Below are 8,328 nucleotides of genomic sequence, written 5' to 3'. Positions count from 1 at the left end.
TGTCTGTGCCCTTGAGCAAGGCAGTGCAAAGAAGAAGTGGAGTTGGTCCCTGGGTGCTGCAGCTGCCCACTGCTCCTATACAACAGGATGGGTTAAATGCAGAGCAGAATTTCCCCAAGAGGGATTGATAAATATATATATATATCAAATTTGTTTAGAGAGGGGTTTATCTATTAAATCAAGTATGAGAATGTCACTATTTGTCTCTCATTTTTCAGAGAGATACACTTAGTGGTCTGTTGTCCTGTGATGGCCTGGTGGCCTGTCCAGGGTGTCTCCCCTCCTACCGCTCATTGACTGCTGGGATAGGATCCAGCATCCCCGCAACCCTGAGAGCGGGATAAGCGGTTTGGATAATGGATGGCTGGGTGGAAAAGAAAAAAAAAGAAAAAGACCCCAGTTGGTTTCGCCATATAAATATGACACAATGTTTACTTGAAATTACTGAAAACTAAACGATACCAGAATCAAGGGATGGTAAATAAGTTTTTAAGCACTAATGTGAATCATATCTGGGATAAAAGCTGCAATTTGTATTAAAGAAAAGTATATATTTTTGTTTGACACAACATGCAACTTTCCTAAAATAATAATAATCTTTATTTTTTTTCACATGACATTAAAAAAAAAACATTGATTGTGATTTATAAGATTTATATATACAGTACATATATGGTCATCATAAACCAGATGGTATCAGACAGACGAGCTTTAAATCCTACCTGACTTCTTAGTGAGAGCGTCAAACAACACACACAACAACATATAACTCACAAACAGACTTATCACGACAAACCGAAGGCCTCGCTGTGCTGCTCGTTTAGTGCCGTCATTTGACCAGACGTCTGAAAATGTTCCACTCTCGCAAGAGAGGCCAGAGAACTTGAACCCTTCAAGGACATCCTTGTGCGTCTGTGTAACTTCTCTTGCAGTTGCCAAGACATGACTCTTCCTTCCTACTAGTGTTTGAGTGTCTCTCAGCGAGTCTGTGTCTTAAAACAGGTAATGTTATTTGCTACCGGAGGAGCCAAGTAGAGTCACAACACGCCAAATTCTTACTCCCATCAAATGAACCCTTGGATAGCAGAGTCGTAGCAACCCACTGCTATCTTCCCTGTTTCCTGTGGCCCGGCCAAGCGCAAGCCAGGGGGTGGTTGCTGGGGGTAATTTGGACCAAATATCCCCCTCCCAAAAAAAATATCTGTTGTCATTTAGACCCTACTGCTCGGTGCGGAAACTTTCAGTGTGCTGATAGAAAGCAAGATAAATCACACCAGAGGAGGCTAGCCAGCATAGTTGAATAAGGCCTGGATGGATTCATCCAGAACATGCTGGATTGATATTTCCAACAATCTACTCCACTGTGCTGTTACAGATCATAAAGAATGACCAGGGACTGATATATAATATAACTATCCGTTGTTTTATTTGTTAAACTCAAAGTATCTATTGTTAATCCAAGCAAATTTTGTTGATTAGCCTGGCTTCAACCTCATTGAGCAGATGGACTATCAGGGGCATTACGCATATTACAATTGAGAGACTGCTCCAAGTTTCACCTTGTTGCTGTGCACTTGTTGCTTCCTTTAGTATTTATTACAATGTGCTAATAGAATTCCCCTAACTCCTCTGGAGACTCAAGTAAGGAAGGAAGAAAGAAAGGGAAAAAGGAAAGAAGGTAAGTAGGTTGGTCAGTCGGTATCTATCTATCTATCTATCTATCTATCTATCTATCTATCTATCTATCTATCTATCTATCTATCTATCTATCTATCTATCTATCTATCTATCTGTCTATCTGTCTGTCTGTCTGTCTGTCTGTCTGTCTGTCTGTCTGTCTGTCTGTCTGTCTGTCTGTCTGTCTGTCTGTCTGTCTGTCTGTCTGTCTGTCTGTCCGTCCGTCCGTCCGTCCGTCCATCTATCTATCTATCTGGCTAGCTGCCCTGTAGCGGTATGTTACCCAGAAACATATCATTTTGACTTAGGGCTTATCTAGATCCTTCAATAATTTCATCGATAATATCTGTACACCAAAGAAAGCCCCAAGTAAGAAGCTCAGTGACAAGTACACAGTTTCATTTTGTATTTGAATGCGTCCTATTTCAAATTTGTCTTTATTTGACTTATACTGATATGTTGGTATGATTTGTAGAGTTTATTCAACCCAACCTACCAGTATGGCACTAGCAGTACATTTGTTTTGACTAAGGCCTCTGCCAAATCCTTCGAAACTGTCATCACTTGATCTTCATACACCAAAGCAAAAGATAAGTGACTATGCCAAATTTATCAAAATGCATTCTGTATTCTTGCTTAGTGACAGGCATGGGCTTAAGTCCATGAATACTGGGATGACATCCAGCGCTTTACCTGTGCCCCCATCCATAGGGTTAGTGGTTGTGTCAGGAAGGGCATCCGACGTAACATTTTGGCAAATCAGTATGCGGATTCACAAGACCATATCAGATCGGTCAAGGCCTCGGTTGACGACGGCCGCCATCGTTGCCCGCTGCTCTCACAGGGTACCGATGGAAACTATAAAATCTGCCCTGGTGACCCCTGAGAAACAGGGAATAAGCTGAATGATGATGATGATTATGACAAATAAGAAGAAGAACAAGAAGAACAAGATGATGATGATTACGACGCTTGAGGAAGGCAGGTCTATGCAAATAATATGTGTTGAAATACTTCATTCTTCTTAGTGGGTAGACAGATTTAATACTGCATGAGGTCGTTTCCATGTTCATCTGTTGATAAGAGACACACCATGTCCTATCATATAGTACTTTGTCCTCTAATAGACAGAAACAGTCCTCTGGAGAAAAGGTAATACTCCCAAGAACACTTCAATTTTTGCCCAATAGTGTTAAAGAACGGTTGCACGTGCATGCTAGAATAATTGATAGACTACACAAACCCTGTGATTCCCCTCAAAACAACATCAAGATGGAAAGCACTGACAGAAAAAAGCATTTGATTTATTTAAAGCAGCTCTTTCCGATACCTAAACCTTGTTATTTGCTTGATCTTCCCTCATAAATCAAGGCACTGGGTCCTGTCTTTCAGTATATACTTATGAGTTTAACTTGTAAAATATCATTGTGGCACAATCGGCAATTTTAATCTTCCCAAGATATAAATGGTAAGTAGCGAAACTCCTCACTGTCAGGTGAAAAGCAGCGGCTGGCGACTCCACATGTATCAGAGGAGACATGTGATAGTCCGCAGCCCTACCCTGATCGGCGGAGGGGGTGGAGCAGCGACCGGTACGGCTCGGAAGAGTGGGGGTAATAGGCTGAATATGATTGGGGAGAAAAAGGAGGGAAGAATATTACAAAAAAAAAAGGAATTATGCCCAATGTCTGACGTGCTAAACTTATTCAATATGTTATGACAAAACTGAAAGAATAGCTTGGCATTGCTGAGATGCAAAATATTGTATCGCTGAATCATCTTATTCTTGATGGAAAAAAAACTGCACAGGCAAGTTGTCTTCGCACTGCACAGTTCACATCCCAAGCAACAGAATTAGTGGATATGGAAAACCTGACAGGCTTCATAAATTTACTATTCAGTTTCAATCGAAAGTAGGCAGGTTGTTTCAATAAAAAAACTATATCAGTGACTTTATGGAATTAAGACCTGGCGCGAACACTAAGACTTTTCAAATCCTATCGGAAAAAGGAGTAGACTTCACAATTAACAGTGGATTACACAGATGTCTTCTTGTTTCAGCTGCCAAGAGGCAAAGCCTGGACAATTAGGTCAAGATGGAGCAAATCACACTATTGCATAAGGGATCGATCAGATTCTTCCCTCAGACAGCTTCAAATCTTTAAGACTTGCATTAAAATGGAGGCGGACAGCCAGACAGTTTGTGCGCTGTTTTGCATTTGCATTTTTGCAGTCAAAAGAGCTGGCAGGGTTGAAATGATCTTTTGGTTTGCCATGTTGCATTCCCTTTGACCGTCTCTGTGCCAGCCAATGAGCTTCTCTGGTTCTTCTTGCTGCTGTGCATCAGCACTTAATGTTATCACACCTGGATGACAAAGACTGAGAAAGACCAAACGCCCTCTTGGGTGTTTGGTCTTTCTCAGTCTTATCAAAGTCATCAGTCAAAGTCTAAGTCAACATCAAGTCAGTCAAAGTCATTGAGGATGCGCTTCAACTGGTGGCGTTGCGGTGGGTCAAGGCCATTGCCGCTACATTGCCACAAGTCGTGTATGGCCTCGGTCGTCTCAGCGGAAAGTAGGACAGCAGACTCAGCGGGCAGGGCCAAGGCAGGTCGGGGTGAAGCAGGGCCGCTGGTGGTCGGCGTGCTGGCGACCGGCTTGAATGATGGTCTGTGTTGCTGGGGCGACGAAGCACATGGGCTGTGTGCCTACTGGGAGGCGGCTGCTTGGTGTCTGGCTTGCCGATCATTGGGTCTGTCCCTCTCTTGACCAGTCTGGAGCACCGCAGTCTTCGTATCGAGGGTTATGGTTGCCCCTGGCACATTAATACGGGCCTTGCAGCAGGTCAGCAGGTCAAGGTCGATGATGCACGAGTCGTGGATGTTGATGAGCCAGAACTCATACACCAGCTCCTGGTCTCTGGCCTGGACTCGCAGCGACTTCCTCCCTCTCATTCCAGCCTTTTCCCCAGTCACCATCATCAGCTGGGAGTTGGTTGGGGACCATGCCAGTGAGAGTGGGCCGTTGGTGCCCGGGAGGATGCCAGGCCCCACCAGGGAAATGGTAGATCCCGTGTCTACCAGGGCCCTGCAGGTTCGACCGTCGAGTTGGCAGTGCAAATATAATCCCTTAGTGTGACCTAGGCGGCCAACCAGCATGCATCAGCCTTGAAGGGGGACTGGAGACTGGAGTGGCAGTCCCTTCATTAGACCACTCTGCCCTGGTTTCCCATTGGCTCGGTGGCTCTGGCCTTCGGTGCTGGTGCTGGGAGTCGCGTGGTCAGTACTACCTCGGCCCGTTCAGCTTCACTGAGAGCCCCGCTGAGGGATTGGGGCATGTTGTGCCCACTTGGAACCTGCACTGGTCCAAGAGGAACAGGATAAATAATCAAACAAGTTTGATTCTGAAAGGCAGACGAGGGAGAAGGAGGAGGAGGAGAACCAGGGAGATGAAGAGCTAGCGTGGATGGCCTGGATTATGGCTCTGCAGTCATTATCACACAGCTACAATTATAAATAACACAATGATGTCCAGTTTTCCTCAGTTACCCATGAGCGTCCCGTCCTGTAACCGTCATGTGTCCTTGTGTGTTCCTGACACCCTCGTGTTTCCTGCCATCAAACCTTTTATTGCCTCATCTACATTTGGGTCCTCAATTCCTGCACCCCCGTATTAAGTTTGCATACAGATTTTCTATGAACTTTTTTTCCGCAAAGTAGTATGGGGCCACAACTTTTTTTTTTAATCATAATTTAATGTTAGTGGGCAGATATGGTGCCATGACATTACAGTCGGCAGGACAATTTCATGGCGCGGTGCCGTGATCATTTTCATTTCCTCCCTTTAGGCTTGGCAGAGGCCCTCATACATAAAATTACATGCTTGCACTTACTCCCCTTCGCATATACAGACACAGAAAGTCGTGACTTATGGTAAATCATCACCCGCCACCCATATAATCAGTGAATCAGGAGAGAGAGGGTGAGGGAGACAAAGATGGACGTCTTATCGCAGAGCTCGATGGGGTCTCCTATAGAAAACAGTACCATCTGTTTCTGTGTAGACCCACGAACAAGGGTCACAGATGGGTTGCTGTGAATATATGTGTGTGTGTGTGTGTGTGGTTGATGGCCTTTGATATGACTGCTAAGCAAAGTTACAAGAAAGGAAGCATGCACAAACATTTACGCCCCCAAATACAAATATTTGTGTAAAGACATATACATATAGTATATATAACACTTGCATGCATAAACATGCACACACAAAGACAGAGTGAAGCCACACACACACACACACACACACACACACACACACACACACACACACACACACACACACACACACACACACACACATTACACAAAATGTACATGCACACATTACATCTATACACATGCACACACCCACGCTCACACACCCACGCTTATACACACGTAGTAAGTAGGCTGTCGCTGCTCTGGACTGCAAACTATGTTTAAACGCTGCAGCATCGATCCCCCTCCCTCGCGCGACACAACACCGTGGTTGCCACAACAGAGCGAGCCAGCGTTTAGGTGCTCCCCCTCTACGGGCGCGCGGTGGTCGAGGAGAAACTCAGCGACCTGCTGCGCGTCCTCCGCTTTACGTCTCGTGTTGCTGGCGGCTTTCTGTGAAGCAAACCATCTGTTGCACTCCCACCTTCTCCCCCTCACCTCCTCGTTCAAAACCGCGGCAGAGGACTCTCATCCGTCAGTCTGCTCTTGCATGATAAGACTGTTTTAACCTACCCCCCACCCCTCAGCACCCGCACCCGCACACAAACACACACACCCCACGCCTTATGCCCGGGCCTCCTTATTTCCCACTCTTCCTGTTGTGCCTCTTCTGTGTTCGCACCCCGACGGACCCTCTCCTTTCTCTCTCTCTCTCTCTCTCTCTCTCTCTCTCTCTCTCTCTCTCTCTCTCTCTCTCTCTCTCTCTCTCTCTCTCTCTCTCTCTCTCTCTCTCTCTCTCCCTCTCTCCACCTCTACTTGTCTTCATTTGTGCTATCTCTATCTGTCCCTTTAGGTCTCCTGTCTAGCTTCATCCATCTCTTTATCTTCCGCTCTTTCATTCCCCGTCGTTCCTCCCTCTTCTCCCTAAAACACACCCCCCCCACACACACACACACCCACACACACACACACCGCCATCCCATTCACACCTCTGCCTGTTTGTGAATGACAAGTGGGACAGGATTTCCGTTCCTTTCCCTCTCAAGCGGCAGTGATGCAGACCCTCCGGGGCCCGTGGTCCATATATTAGGCATCGTTTTACATCCGTTTACACAAGCACCATGATATGACTCGATATCTAATGGCTTGATATTTCCCTCGTGCAAAGACCTGGGTGGCCGGACGCGCGCCAGAGCAGATGCACGGTGCAGGTCCGGTCCACTATTTTGAGCTTGCTTCATCATCCTCATCATCACCAGTGTGATGTTTGGTGAAAGCTAGAGCAGCTAGGACTCCCCTGTTGTTGGCCCGGGCGACTGCATGGCGTCATATATACATTACATGTGCGAGTAAGGTCCAAGTAGGCCGTGAGCCACGTCCTAAAGTGAACTCCGGAATGGGATTTTCGAAAACGAATTGTTTAAAACGTTGCTTTCATCATTTGACAAAAGGGACGAATACACATTTTTAATGAATATGGATGATAGGCTGCTTAAGAAAAAAGGGAACCACTCCCTCTTTTAAAAAGTGGTTTCATCCAAACGGTATTTGCTAACAGTACATCAGGTTACTGGCTCGAAGCACAGCGTATGTTGCTCTACGCTTGTTTACAGAGCCAACAATATAGCCGCCATTTTAACATCGTTGTCATGAAGTAGTGTCGTGTCATTCATTTCAAGGGACGATGTAACCACAGCCAGTTTGTCCAGGACTCGAGCTCCTTAGCCACACCTTTACTGCATGTCATGATAGCTAGCTGCTGTCGTGTCAGCCATGTCCGCGCGCTAGCTATAACAAATGGATGCATCTTCCATTGCCTACCAACACGGGGATCGCCAGTTCGAATCCCCCGTGTTACCTCCGGCTTGGTCGGGCACACAGACACAGTTGGTCGTGTCTGCGGGTGGGGAGCCGGATGTGGGTATGTGTCCTGGTCGCTGCACTAGCGCCTCCTCTGATCGGTCGGGGCGCCTGTTCGGGGGGGGGCGGACTGGGGGGAATAGCGTGATCCTCCCACGCGCTACGTCCCCCTGGTGAAACTCCTCACTGTCAGGTGAAAAGAAGCGGCTGGCGACTCCACATGTATCGGAGGAGGTATGTGGTAGTCTGCAGCCCTCCCCGGATCGGTAGAGGGGGTGGAGCAGCGGCCGGGATGGCTTGGAAGTGGGGTAGTTGAACAAAGTAAATTGGGGAGAAATGGGGTGCATCATGTCTGTGCTTTTGTTGCTTACTTACCGTTGGGTCAGTTTTCTAAGGAATACTTAAAAGTCATGTTTCCCCCTGACCATGTTTTCACCTATTCGAAAGAATTGCAGCGAATTCGGGGGGGGGGGGGCAGCCGCGGGAATCGCCACAGCCGGGACGCGAACCCGTGTCTCCTGTCGACAACGTTAACCAGTCGACTAAAGGGTCCGACCCACTAGCTAACGTGTCTACTTATCCTTGCACGTTACACT

The sequence above is a fragment of the Lampris incognitus genome, chromosome 18 (assembly GCF_029633865.1).
Source record: "Lampris incognitus isolate fLamInc1 chromosome 18, fLamInc1.hap2, whole genome shotgun sequence".
In the NCBI taxonomy this organism is placed as follows: domain Eukaryota; kingdom Metazoa; phylum Chordata; class Actinopteri; order Lampriformes; family Lampridae; genus Lampris; species Lampris incognitus.
The sequence above is the reverse complement of the archived record's forward strand: the minus strand, read 5'-3'. Positions refer to the sequence as shown.